The sequence below is a fragment of the Euprymna scolopes genome, chromosome 8 (assembly GCF_053919585.1).
Source record: "Euprymna scolopes isolate OS-2025 chromosome 8, ASM5391958v1, whole genome shotgun sequence".
NCBI lineage: Eukaryota > Metazoa > Mollusca > Cephalopoda > Sepiida > Sepiolidae > Euprymna > Euprymna scolopes.
Genome location: NC_136489.1, coordinates 51,636,668 through 51,649,112, shown reverse-complemented (window position 1 = coordinate 51,649,112; position 12,445 = coordinate 51,636,668). Strand labels below are relative to the sequence as shown.

General features: G+C 32.3%; 1 protein-coding gene across 13 annotated transcripts in view; it reads right to left on the bottom strand.

The window, feature by feature from the left end:
• The window catches only part of LOC145283561 (FHF complex subunit HOOK interacting protein 2A-like), a 143,717-nt gene that overhangs the window by 85,811 nt on the left and 45,461 nt on the right, over positions 1-12,445 (bottom strand). The window contains exon 1 of one of the 13 annotated variants that reach the window (XM_080132460.1): positions 9,843-9,981. The exons of the other annotated variants lie outside the window; for them this stretch is intronic. The gene's annotated coding sequence lies outside the window, so the exon portion shown is untranslated. Of the gene's footprint in view, positions 1-9,842; positions 9,982-12,445 lie in introns of those variants that run through there. 13 annotated transcript variants of the gene reach the window in all.

Below are 12,445 nucleotides of genomic sequence, written 5' to 3'. Positions count from 1 at the left end.
TTTAAAGGTATATCAACCCTTTTCAGGTTATTTGATGTTGAATCCAGTAATTTGAGAAAAAGTTATTTTTTTATTTTTGTACTAGCTTTGCTCATGCCCTATGTACTGTTAATAACTTTATGTGCATATGTATTATTATATTAATATACACAGGCAGCAAAAAGAAAGTCTGCACTTGTAATTTTTTCAATTATTAATTTTCAAAAATTAAGTTAAATTTTATGTAACTGTTTAAACAAACTATACCTCATTTGATTCGCCTTTTATTCTTTTATAATTTTACCTGTTCATATTTGACTTTTAATTGGAATATTCTAGTGTTCACAGCAATTTAAAAATATAACTTCAAATTGAGGAGGCAAAAAGAAAGTCCACACAATGAAAAATTGTTATTTCAATGTAACTTTAGGACATTAATGCAACACAAATACAACAGGAACACAAACTAGTTAATATTTAGTAGCATAGCTCTCCTGAAATTTGACAGCCTGCAATCTTTTGGGAATTCCTTGAATCAGACTGCAAAAATACTCCAGGGGAAAGGGCATCCTACTTTTCTTTAATTTTGTCCAAAGTTCTTCCAAATTTGAAATTTCATCATTGCGTAGCTGTTGCTTGATGTAATGCCATGCAGTTTTGATAGGACTGAGGTCTGGAGATGGTGCAGGCCAATCCAAACACAGAATATCATGCTCTTCCAGGAGCACTTGACATTGCCAGCTGTGGGAATGGGAGCATTATCCTGCATGAAGATGGGATTATCATCCAAATTCCGACCAAAGTAGGGTAGAAAATGCTCAGTCAACATATTAATGTACTTGGTCAAATTAATTCGACCTTGTAAGTGAACTATAGGCCCTGGATAATTGGTACTAATAATGCCCCACACCAAAACTGAACCTCCACCATCTTGCAGCGTTGAAACTGAGCACCTAGGATTAAATTCTTTGTCTTTCCTCTGAAGGATGTACTGCCTACCATCACTGCCTAACCTATTGAACTTGCTTTTGTTGCTAAAAAGCACTTTTGACCAATATGAAGAGTCATGATCTTCATTGCATCTGATGAAGTCCAGACGGTGCTTTCTGTTCTTTACAGAAATCATTGGCTTACATCTTGCAACATATCCTCGAAAATTAAATTCCTTTAATCTGTTCTTGACAGTAGAAAGAGAGCATTTTTTAACAAGATTGCACAGTTGTTGGATTCGGGGAGCCATTTCAAATCTATTTCTTAGGCTGCAGATCTTGATAGCATTGTCTTCCCTGTTAGAAGTAACTCTAGTACAACCAGATTTAGGGGCACCATGAACACTACTGGTGTTTTGGTGCTTTTGCACAATCTTTTATACCGTTTTCTCATCATATTTCAATCTGCGGTCGATTTCTCAATTGGATAAACCAGAAAGGTGGAAATTAATGAACTCCTGATGATCACTAAGAGAAAGTCGTGGCATATGGACTAAATGTTACGTTGTATCACCTGGAACAACAACAATTACGATTAGAGATGCTTTGTTGCCTGTTGGTGGATACTTTAAACTGATTTAGGGGCGATAATTTAAGCTAGTTTTAAGCAAATTTGTTGCTGCGGACTTTCTTTTTGCCTCCTCAATTTGAAGTTATTTTTTTAAATTGACATGAATACTAGAATATTTCAATTAAAAGTCAAATATGTACAGGTAAAATTATAAAAGAATAAAAGGTGAATCAAATGAGGTATAGGTTGTTTAAACAGTTACATTAAATTTAGCTTAAATTTGCAGTTTTTGAAAGAATTACAAGTGTGGACATGCTTTTTGCCAACACTGTATATATATATATATATATATATATCATGTCCAGGTGACCTACATCTAAAATTTCAAGTGTTTAGACCCAAAATTAGTGGAGGAGTTTGGTAGAGTTTTCAAGGGTCAAATCGTTGAACTGACCCCTTGGCAGCCAAATTTCTAGCTGAAAACCAGCTAAAAAGATTTTCCCAAATTTCAATATCCCTTATGTCAAATCTCGAGTCTGTAGACTGAAAATTGACAGATAATTTTGGTACAGACACAGACAATTTCATTTTTATAGATATATAGATAAATCACCACTTATCAAGGCCTGGAGGCTACTCGAGGATAAGGGTTAATGAGTGTACAGTAGTCAATTGAATAATTTCGTAGTAATTGTTAGTAGTGGAAATTTGGTACATTGGACTACTTAAGGGTACGGCTCATCAAGAACTTGTTTACGTTGGACTTCCAAGTTATTTACATCTTCAAATATGTATTCATGGTGTTAAGTTTGGTTGTTTTGTAGTGAAAATTTGTTTTTGGCTTTACAAAACATGACATGGATTTATACTATTACCAAGGCTATTAATGTAAGTGATAAAACTCAAACATGACAAACCGAGCTTTAGTACATGCTGCTAACCACTGACCTACATAATACAAAATAAAAAATTATGAAAATTGAAACAAAAATTTACAAAATTTAACTAGGTTTTTTGCTTTTAAACATTTCTATTTCTTTATCAACAGTTTTCAATGAATTGTTATTAACAAGTTTAAAAAAAAAAAAAAATTAAATTCCACAAGTATCATTCGGCCCCCTTCTTTAAATTACATAGAATGAGATTGTGTTTTTGACGTGCTTGACAATTAATGCCAGATGTGTTGAATTGTGCAAATTACAAAATCTGAGAATAGCAACAAGTCATCATTTGAGGGTCTGGACAGATTTTATAAGCAACAAAAAGTTTTTTAAAAAAAGATGGACATTTTTTTCAAATATTAGACTAATCGGTTCTTGTCAAGAATTCTTCCTATATTAAAAAGTAAAAATAAAGAAAAATCTGTATTATGTACGTACCCATGATAAAGCAAAAATATTGTATTCCAAAAATTACAAAAATTGGATCAAGGTTTATTTTTATAAAATAAATTTTTAATTGATTAATGGGAATTTATAGGCATTACAACATAAATCTTGCAAGTTATCTTACTTTGTTATTTTTTTTAGATTGTTTTCAAAATAGCAGACAAGACAGCTACACAGTTTGGTTTTCTTATATAAAAATAAAACTACTTGATCAATTTATATGATTTTTGGAATGTGATATTTTCGTTTATTCACAGATACGTACAGAGATTTTTCATGTTGTTTTTTTTTTTTTTTTAAATATAGGGGAAATTCTGGGTCAGAACAGAATCATCTTTAACTTCATCCTTATCTAAACATTTAAAAAGTTTTGTTTAACTTGGATCCATGTTCAACATCTCTCTATTCATTTAACAAAACTTTTCTCTTGTCCAGGACTCAGACATTTTTTAAATATTTTTCATTGTCCGGGAGTCAAATTTTATTTATTTATTTTTAATATTTTCACTTATCCAGGGGTTAGATTTTTTCTTTTTTAATATCTTCCCTTATCAAGGAGTCAGATGTTTTCTTTTAAATATTTTCCCTTGTCCAGAGATCAGACATTTATTCTTATATTTTGCAAGCTGATTCTCCAATAGTCATGATTCAACAGATCTCTAAATTCCGCTCTGTAGTCTTGTCTCATCACTTGCTTCCAATTCATATGATTGTATCATAATTTTGATCATATTTGATTTAACGTCTGTTTTACATGCTGCTATGCATTGAATGGCTTTAAGAAATAAACTTCCAAAGTAACCTACCTCTGACTAAGTTTTTTTTTCCTCCCAAGTACATAAATTTCACAGTGAGTGTGGAAACATGACTCTTAAAAAGGGAACTTTACTGAGAGAGGGACAGATTACTTTCAGAAAACAACAAGAAGAAAAAAAAATACTTCTTTGGAAACATTACTCTTTGGCAGTGATAGTCTTTGTTCTCCGTGTAATTAACTATCAACCACTGCCTTCTAGTATATATTTGGGGAGAAAAACAAAAAGAAAAAATTATTATTTTTTTTTTTTATAAGAATCAGATAGAACAATATGGTTGGCATGAACTTATAGATACTAGGGCATGACGTGAACAGTCTCCTGAGTAGACTGGACCTCTCTGACCTCCTATGTAATCAAATCAAAGTAAGGACCGAAGAGGACAAATGCCTATCCACTAGAATCCTGTCCTATGGCATCATAGGTCAACACCCACAGCCAACAGGTGGCCCTGTTTTTTTTTTTCTTTTTAGAAAGGAAGGGTATCCCTTCGCATGAACTTGCAATCAACGTATTCATGGCCTCACTCACAAGGTTGATTTTTTTAATTGATTCGATCATAACAGGTACAATGAGAAAAAACAAAGAACAACAACATCTCTAATTGCTAGCATCATTACGACTGTGAGATAACTACAGCATGTCGATGAGAGAGAGACGAATAGCTGTTTCTGTTGGGAAAGAAAACAATGGGCAATTTGCAGGGACTGAAAAAAATCTATGCTTTTCTACACATGGACAGATTTAAAAACTTAAACACTGGATGCAAAATGAAGCCATTCAAGCGGACTATGAAGCATAAACGAAATGATCAAACGATTAAAAGTGCTCAACTTTACATCACAAAGCTCATCACTGCCATCTTGAAAAAGTTAGAACTGAAATCTATGAAAAAGCCCTTTAGACTTGCCATGAAAACATGAAGCGTTAATTACGATTTGAGAATATATTGGGAGGGGAGGAAAGGTGACATTTTTAATAAAACCATTTCATCTCTTTGCTATGTATCATGAATCTGAAACCCACAATCAATAACAGCAGGTTAATCCAGTGACTAAAGAAAATTGGAAATTAATTTAACACTGGATTAGTTGATCAAATCAGATCAAAGCATGGCCACCTGAACTATTTTAATATTTTTTACTTAATGTTTAAATTGTATTCAGACACTTAAGAGTATGGTAGGTTGAGCAAAACATGTCTTGAGTGCATAAGAAGTGATATAACAAGAATGGATGTTGCTTTGTGTTGTACACCTTGAAGTCTGAAAAACTCACAAAAATGGATGAAGACGTTCTTTAGTATTCAGAAGAGATAAACAAGAACACAAAAGTTGCAAACCCAACAAGATCTACAACTATAACACCAGAATTCTGTACTTACAGAGCAATTTAGGAGTTAAGCAAAGTTTCATATATAGTCATAAGTTATATAAAGAGCTAAATTATATTAATGATAACACACACTAGTTAGTTGCATCCCAGTGACTACAGGAAAGAATCATTTCACACTTATAATTGTTTTTTCTTAATGTTTCTCACACGCATTTCACAAATGAAAAATATTGTCTTTGGTTTATTTGGTTGCTCATCAGAGACGATCAAATATTAAATACAGTATTCAAATACAAAACAGCTTGACAAATGAAACAATTTGGACGATATTATAAAGGATATGTACTTAAAAAGATAACTGAAAAAAAATAAAATCAGATGTATTACTGCACTAAAACAATTCAAAAGTTTTTCTAACTGAAATTCATCAACTTTTTTTTTTAATAAAAAGCATATTATCAGATCTACAGGATATAGATCAACTACAAATCAAGACGCATTCTGATGTTCATTGACTTTGCAGGTCATCTCTTCTGCCAAATTCCTGATTCTAGTCAAATCTGAGCAGCATCAAAATACTAAGTGTTAGTGCGAACGATCCTCTTTTATGGCAGTGAGTTCTGGCCAAAGACAGTGGAAGATTTAGACGATTAAAAACTTTTAATCACTACTGCTCATCACATTCTCCGTGTTTAATGATAGCATTTCCTCTCAAACACAGTATGTCTCTAGTGCCAAATTAATTTCTTCCGACGAGTTATACTCATAAGATGTCTATGTTGGCTAGGTCATATTTTTCGCCGTCATTCAGGAAAATTTATTAACAAAGTAATTGCCTGAGCTTCTCTACAGAGTTGGAAGAATTGACACAATGGACAAAAAAAAAAAAAAAAAATAGAAAGAAAAAAAAAGAAACAGAAGAACAATTGGCTAATGACAGTTAATGCTGAATCCAACCTGTTTGAGGACTTGTGAATTTAATATTCCCTTGACACTTCCTCCTTTGGAGGAAGTTGGTTTAACATTGATTGGATGAATGCTGCTAACAACCTGGGCATCTAACTCTATGGAATTTGGCATTGCCACAGCAAGTGACTAGAGATCATCCAATTGTTGACTTCAAATCATCAGACTTAGTCAGCCTTCATGCGGTACACATTGGCTAGGATAGATGAAGCTGGCGTAAACCACTCTAGGTAATGCTGTTTCAAGTACCAGTATATAATCAGAAACTTTAAAGTTAATTCAATGAAAAATGAGTAAATCAGTATTTAATTTTAATAACTATACCTTCCATTGTTTTGGGGGGTGTTTTTTTGTATATTTTTTCATTCTTGAAAAATTTTATTGCAATTTAAGTAGAAATTTAAGAATGGTTTTGAATAACATATCAATTGAAATAAAAAGAACGCGTTTAAGAGATGGAAGACAATACATGTCTATTAAAACTATTTTGTTGAAAAAGAATCTGTTGAAATCTGTAATTTGATATTCTCTCTTAACTTACAGTTACTTCGAAATTATACATGCGACTGAGAACCACTTATGAATTTCATACTCCCATGAAACTTCTGCCTTTGGAGGAAGCCAGTTCTTCCCATCTCAGGCGAGTGTCCTTTTGGTACAGTAGGTAACTCAAAATTGTTCTTTGAAAATTTATGGTACGTCAATATAATGTTACCCTCATGCCAGTCTTGGAGTTTAACAAGAAGCTTCAAGAATTCAATATGGCTACTTCTGCCATGCCACGCACACATACACACACCCGACTTTCACACCTATGCACGAACATTCTTAGATATGAATATTTTTTCCTTTCTTTATAAACACTTGTCCTACTTTTTTTTTTTTTTTTTTTTTTTTTTTTTTTAATTACATTTTCACCCCAAACAAGGCACATTGCCACTTTGGTGTAGGGGGCTACTATCAGGGGAAACATCTACTGGGGTACTATGTAGGGATTAGGGCAGCGAGATGTTGGTTCACGTTGCACTTGAACTTATGCATGTCAGTACAGTTGGGGAAGCAGTGACCTGGAATGGAATTCCAAAGTCTAGCAGTTCTGGGGAAGAAACTACTGGAGTAGAAAGATCTTTTACATCTAGGGATCTCTAGAGTATGGGGGTGGGATTTTGCAGCTTGTCGGGTCTGTCGAGGGTGTTCACGTCGTGGGGGCACAAGTGCTTGCTTCAGAGCATTCACCATTATAATACTTGTAGAACAGGCAGAGGGATGCAACGTTTCGACGATGGGACAGAGGCTGAAGTTTAGATGCCAGTTTAGGGCCTATCAGATTTGCGACTCTCTTTTGAACCTTGTCAAGGAGCGAGAGACTGGTAGCCGATGTACCGGCCCAAATATGACAGCAATACTCCATACATGGGCGAATAGTGGCCTTATAGAGGTACAGGATACTTTCGGGTGTTAGAAGTTTTCTAGCACGGTAGAGAGAGCCCACCTTCCTCGCAGCGGCCCTGGCAATGCCCTCGATGTAATTGTTCCAACTCATGTTTCCTGTGAACGTTAGGCTAAGGAGCTTGAGAGACGTACTCTCAGATAAAGAATCGTTGGCCATTGCTATAGGTGGTAGAGAAGGTTTCTTGTAATTATTGAATGAAACCAGTTTTGTCTTGGCGGCATTGAACGTTACCATCCATTTTTGTCCCCATTCCACTACTGATTGGAGGTCATCCTCTAGTGTTTCTGCCATTACTTTAGATATATGTTCATTTGTTTTCCTGTCGTGCCTGCTATAGAGTGTGGTGTCATCAGCATATATACCCATCTCAGAGGCAATTTAGTCGGGGGGGGGGTCATTTATGAATATCAGGAATAGCAGAGGTCCAAGGATAGATCCCTGGGGCACTCCCGCATTTATATCATATTGTTTAGATGTACGACCGTCAAGGACAACCTGGATTTTTCTCTTACCTAAGAAGGATTTAATTATGTTAAGTATTCTACCAGTGATACCGTAAGATCTAATCTTTCTGAGGAGACCCTCATGCCATACCCTGTCAAAAGCCTTAGATATATCTAGAGCTACCGCTCTGCCCTCTCCCGCTTTGTCCAGTGAATGGTATATGCGTTCAGAGATTACAGTGAGGATGTCTGCCGTGGAACAGGCTTGTCTAAATCCATATTGTTGGTCAGTCAGAAGTTTAGCATCTGTAAGGTGCTGGACTAGAGCATGGTTAATTAAGGTCTCAAATATTTTGGCAAAAAGTGGGAGGAGGCTAATAGGGCGATAATTTAATGGGTCAGTTCTTTCGCCAGAATTCTTGAATACTGGTACCACAGAAGCCTTTATGAATTACATACCAAGCAAATACTTAACTTCTGCATTTTCAACCTTTACTCATTTCAACCCCGTTTATATACTTACTTTCAAAATAGCTGAATGCAGATGTATTTTTTAATCAATTACTATTTATCATAAAATAAATTGGCTTGAAACTTCTTTTAAATATTCATTTTTTTTTTTGTCAAAAATGAAGGAGTCGAGCAAAATAAATTGTTTTTGGTTAATTTAACAATTTTTTCTTTCAAATAATTCATGTCAGTAACAGTAATAACCAATTTTGAATAATAACTTTCTTAACTAAAATCTTTGCAATTAAACTTGGAAAAATAATCAGCTGTCACCTGCTTATTGTTTACATCCACAAACAAAGCTGCATTGCTACTACTACTACTACTGAATGTATTACATCCCTTTAATATATTCAAACCCATAAAATTTGCAAAAGATTTTATTGATAAATATAAGTAATTGGTAGTTTAGAAATTCTAAATTAAAAAAAAAAAATAAAAAAAAAACGGACACAATTTTTATGACTGAATCCAATGTTATTAGGTAAGATGTAAATTTCAACTTAGATTTACTCCATGTTTGAATGTGTTATTCTTAAATATCACACAAAAAATGTGTAAAAATACCACACAAAATAGAAAAACAAAGAAAAAAGCGTATTATATGAACGATTATTCTCATCTTAGCTGATATTTTCGCTTTTTGGACGATGTAGCGTTCAACTTTTTTCAGTTGTGTTATTGAGATTTCTAAGTTCGGTAATTATTTTCACAAAATTTCAACTAATATAATCTTGCCCTTGGTCTTATTCTTCAGGTGCATTTTCTCGTAATTTGAAAACTTTGTTAAAATCAGGAACCCATATGATATTTCAAGTTAAACTTTTTTTTTTAATCTAATTCAATTCCAAAACATAAAAAATGTTTTTTTCTTACTTGATTGGCTGTAATTGTTTTATATCTAAACATTTTCAGAATTCTGTTAATAAAAAGTTTATGCTTCAAATTTTTAATATCTTCAAATATTTATAATTTGTCTTGTACAGATATTGTGTAAATCAATAAACTCCAAACGATAGATCTTATTGAATCCATAGTGGAAAACCTGACAAATCAGAATGGACCTTGGGGATCATGTAACATTCTCCAATACTCTCAAATTATACCCCCATTATCAAATGTACTTTGAAGACATATCTTCAGGACGGGGTTTGAGTCAACAGTTTTAGTAAGGTTGAGAGATAAGCCAAGCAGAAGGAAGGAAAAAAAAAATGGTCAAAAGCGCTAGAAAGGATGGACTTTTAGGTGGTAGCATGGCTATACTGGACAAACAACTTGCCCAAGGCTGTCAGAGTCAGTCATACCCAGGACCATAGTTAATTCGGCTGGAAAATAAGAGCGTAATAACCTGTGTTACGCATAATGCGTTAATGTACAATTTGAAAAATTGATTAGTTGTTTTTAGTATATATTACCTACTATTTCTACATTAATAAGACTTGAAAACTACTTACCAAGATAATTTCTATTTACATTATTTACATGTTTTGGGTTGTTGTACTCAATTGGGTTGTTATATTTACTCAATTTCAGCTGGTTTACTCTCCAGCCTTCTTCAGGTGTCTTGTTTGCAACCTTCCGATAATTTCAAAGTAAACCCCTTATTTAATACCCACTGATAGACTCTCATTCCACATTCCATTACTCTTAGATGTCTTGTAGAAGTTAATTTTTTTTTAAGTTCCATTACCATGGATTGAACTCACAGCCTCCAAGCAGAATTCACTCTATAATATCCTGTAACAAATGTCTTAACCCTTGATTTAGGTTTGTGTATAGTATGACAACAGTCCCAAACATGTAAATAATTTAAATAACTATATCTCATCTCATAAATATCAAAAGATTTTTACTGCCTTCAAAAAAGAAAGAAATAAAAAGAAAAATTATTTAAAACAAAGAAATTAATGAAGTGCAAACCTGAAACAAATATGAATCAAAGAAACGAAATAATGCAAACTGATCATTCAAAATAATTTGTGTACAATAAATTATTATTAACAAATAATTGTAATAAATAGTTTCATATTAATTTAAGACAAATACAACAATTGTTCATCTGAAAGCTAAAATAAAATAGCAATTCATTTTTGTGCTATGCTAATGCTGTTATTTAGGTCAATATGGAAAATCTCCATTTTAACAATCTTCATAGCTAGAATAAGTATATCATGAAAGAAACTAAAGCAAAGTACAGTATTTTTTGTAAAGTACATGGTAGAAGAAAAAAAGAAGATAATTTAACTAGGCTGAATCAAATATCGATTCTCCATATTCAAGATTATCAATGACAAACTTTGAAAAATAGACAAACTTCATTTTATATATTAGGTAAAAGAAAGGTTAACACTAAGAGATTCCAATTTCTTTCTATTTAAAAATCTGAAGGTCTTGAAAAAATAATAATAATAATAAATAATAATTTCTAAAAATATAATTTACTACCAGGCTACCCGGCATTGCCTGGTCGTAAAATATGCTTAAATATTATATTTTGATTAATGCAGATTTAGTATTTATTATTATATTAGACCCAATATATAGTCATGATTTAAAAAAGTTAAAAAAAAAAGAAAAAAAGTGAATTGAAACCGAAACGTTTAGCTTACGATTTATTTTTTCCTCTGTTGTTAATGACTGAAGACATGCTTGCTGCAAGGCTAAAAATTAAAACATGAACCAATATCTACTACGTTATGCATGCATATTCGTAATGTCGGTGTTCGACCTTCACCTGGCAAATTCAATTTTTTTAAATATTCACACTTTTGTACTAATTCCCCCGGGCTAAACTCAAATATAAAGTTTTGCATGTGTTCAAATACCTTGTATATGAAGTTTTATGCCTATAGACCAAAAAATCTAGGCAAAATTTTTTTAAACAAAAATATATATGTATACATAAATATATAAAGGTTTGTGTTTACCTTTTTCTTATGCAAATATTATGCAAGTATAAATGATGTAGAATATCTGCATAAATATAATTACACATAATAGTTAACTAAAGATAATCATCACATGAGAAAACCAAAAAAAAAACAAGAGGAAATTAATTAAAATGAATATTTAAAAGAATATGCAAATTAGCTAGATCTTTTGTAGATGAGTGCAATTCCACAACTCATAAAACGAAGTTGTATTTTCTTTTTAAAATAAATAGAAAAAAGGGTTTTTAATATGAATACACAAAAAAAAAATTATAGGAATATAGATTATGGTTATTACGCAAGTCACATTCTCAAAGTAATTTTGCTAAAAAAAAAAAAAAAAAAAAAAAAAAAAAATGAAGTCAAAAAGAATGTATATATATGTAAATATAATGCAGTAATTTTATGTTAAATCATCCAGAAATTTATGATTTTGAAAGCCATACCCTCAAATTTTGTTATAACTTGCGTCACAGATGAACTTTATAAAAACTAAGAAATCATAAGATTTGAGCATATAACTCCGAACAGTTTTTGTTAATTTTCATATACCAAACTGAAAATATTCAAGAAAATGTAATTATTAAAATGTTGCCTAGTAACGTCTTGCATGATTTACGCAAAACAGAAAATGCTCTAATTGGCAACCGTTTGGAGTTACATGTTCAAATTTTTAGGATTTCTTAGTTTTTATGATGTTCATCTGTGATGCAAGTTACAAGAAAATCTGAGGATACAGGTGTCAAGCCTTGGATGGTATTATCCAACAGCACAATGCAACTATATAAATCAAAGCAAAAATAGAAGTCGATGTACAGAAACAATAAAACATTACCAATAATTATGGCAGGGCAAGAAAATAATTGCTTCTTTAATTTAAGCAATAGGAAATAAATTCAGGTCAAAAGTAACAAATGATCATCCCTAAACAGTTTTGGTGAACTTCAATAAGTATAACCTATGATATATATCCAAAGAAGTGCATGGTTTTATAACCTGTAATAGCTAGATTATGTGCGAGTGTGTAAAAATAATGTTAAAAATTATATTTTTTATGTACGGTTAAATTAAGCAGAGAAATGGAAAATTCCATTACAATTTGAAGAGTTAGAATATGACGTCACAAA